This window comes from Palaemon carinicauda, chromosome 45, assembly GCF_036898095.1.
Source record: "Palaemon carinicauda isolate YSFRI2023 chromosome 45, ASM3689809v2, whole genome shotgun sequence".
NCBI lineage: Eukaryota > Metazoa > Arthropoda > Malacostraca > Decapoda > Palaemonidae > Palaemon > Palaemon carinicauda.
In genome coordinates this window covers 12584716-12587215 of record NC_090769.1, presented here as the reverse complement: position 1 = coordinate 12587215, position 2500 = coordinate 12584716, and the positions used below count along the sequence as shown (strand labels likewise).

The following is a 2500-nucleotide window of genomic DNA, read 5'->3' as shown; positions in this document are numbered from 1 at the left end:
ATTTACTGCTTTCCTTTTGAAGGACCACTTTTCAAAATACAGGACAATTACGAGGACGGCATCCATAAAGTTAGTGGGCTAAGCTCTGGATCAGAGTGCCACATATCATATTTTCGGCACGGAAAGATTGTATGCCATTTTGGTACATATTTACGACAAATGAGAGCAACTAAACCGGAGATTCCCTTCCCAAGTTCACGGTACAATTGCATACATATGCGAGGGATGACATACACATATGTGAGAGATGAACTGATTCAGTGAAAATTTAATTCCTTTTGAAAAACGACTTCTCAAAATACAAGACAATTACGAGGACGACATAAAGTTAACGGGCTAAGCTCGGAATCAGAGCCACATATCATATTTTCGGCACTAAAAGATTGTAAGTAATTTTTGTATATATTTACGACAATTTTCAATAAATGTTATCAGTTACACGAACACATTTGACCACTAGAGATCTTGCATCTGAAAAACGCAATGAATTTTCTTCTCAAGAAATCGCAACGCTAAAACTTGAATTCCATATACATGACATATAAAAATAATTCCTAGCGCTCATGAATGGGTGTTTAAAGGTTTCGTATACACAGAATCTATGATTTACATCCCAATTTCTAAACTATGAAATAAATACATTAAAGATTAAAGATATCATGGAAATTGTACATAAATAATCAGCAACCTTGTACTCACATTGCATGAAGTCGTCCATCGCCAGTTGCAAGAGACCTACAAAAGAGATGGTTATCAGTCAGACTGGGAATGTAATCAAGTACAAATACACACATAAAATTGACATTACAGCTCTATGGTCAAATTACTGAATACAAAATAAGCATCTTTATATTAAGGCCTTCAATGTTTAGAGATGTTAGAATGTTCCTCTCCTTTTTCCTAATCGTCTATCCCCAAGTATTTTGAAATATTTGATATAAGGGTAAGCTACTTGAGACCAGGAAATAACCAAATATATATGGTTGATCCTTTTATCAAGCATAATTTTAAGATTTACATTAACAATAAAAAATTAATATTTTTCATCCTTATGTAATATTTACTTCATATGAACTTCTCATATAGAGATAATCATTTTACATTTATTCATATTTACTACACACTTATAAAACATATTTCGATTTCCATTCGAGAGAGAGAGAGAGAGAGAGAGAGAGAGAGAGAGAGAGAGAGAGAGAGAGAGAGAGAGAGAGAGAGAGAGAGAGAGAGAGCTGGAAGGGATAAGAAAGGGGGTACAACACCATGAAATACCTACTTTACTTGGGTAAAAACATTCACGTTACGGCTATGGAAATCACCTTAGTCTTTACCACGAGAATACCAGCAGCTACAAAGCCAGCAAGGATAAGAGAACAAATCAAGTTATCCTTCAGTCACGACAAAAAGACGTCTGCTCAGCTGGATAACAAAGCCAGAAAGGATAAGAGAACAAAACCAGTTATCCTTCAGTTACGACAAAAAGATGTCTGCTCAGCTGGATATCAAAGACAGAAAGGATAAGAGAACAAATCCAGTTATCCTTCAGTTACGACAAAAAGAAGTTTGCTCTGCTGGATAACAAAGCCAGAAAGGATAAGAGAACAAAACCAGTTATCCTTCAGTTACGACAAAAAGATGTCTGCTCAGCTGGATATCAAAGACAGAAAGGATAAGAGAACAAATCCAGTTATCCTTCAGTTACGACAAAAAGAAGTTTGCTCTGCTGGATATCAAAGACAGAAAGGATAAGAGAACAAATCCAGTTATCCTCCAGTTACGACAAAAAGACGTTTGCTCAGCTGGTTATCAAAGACAGAAAGGATAAGAGAACAAATCCAGTTATCCATCAGTTACGACAAAAAGAAGTTTGCTCTGCTGGATATCAAAGACAGAAAGGATAAGAGAACAAATCCAGTTATCCTCCAGTTACCACAAAAAGACGTCTGGTCTGCTGGATATCAAAGCCAGAAAGGATAAGAGAACTAATCCAGTTATCCTTCAGTCACGACAAAAAGACGTCTGCTCATCTGGATATCAAAGACAGCCAGACGTCATGAGAAGAAAGGGCGATCCTGGAGCATCCACTCAGAATCTCTCAAGAGAATAATTATAACTCTCTATGAAGACCCTCCAGTTGACTTCTTTCGAGAGGAGGTCACAAGAAAACGCTCTTCCGAGCTACAATAGAAGGCGTTCCCCGGTATACAATAGAAGGCGCCGCCGGGCTGAGGCTAACAGGACATTTCTTTAAATGCCCATTTGTAGGAATCATCTCTGTTACTGAATCTCCGCTGGGGGTAGAGCACAGTTGGTATTGCTAAGAGGTCTTTGTGACGTCCCTTCTGCAGACCCTAAATAGCTGCACTCACTTTTATTATTATTATTATTATTATTATTATTATTATTATTATTATTATTATTATTATTATTATTATTATTATTATTTCTTCTTTGTCTACATCTTTTCCCACTTCTATGTGGGGTCGATGTTTCTGGTCAG

The 2500-nt window shown here is 36.7% G+C and overlaps 1 long non-coding RNA gene across 1 annotated transcript in view; it reads right to left on the bottom strand.

The window, feature by feature from the left end:
• Positions 1 to 2500, bottom strand: part of LOC137634993 (uncharacterized) — a 504322-nt gene that overhangs the window by 195245 nt on the left and 306577 nt on the right. The window contains exon 2 of the long non-coding RNA XR_011042599.1: positions 700 to 735. This is a non-coding gene — a long non-coding RNA (uncharacterized lncRNA). The remainder of the gene's footprint in view (positions 1 to 699; positions 736 to 2500) is intronic.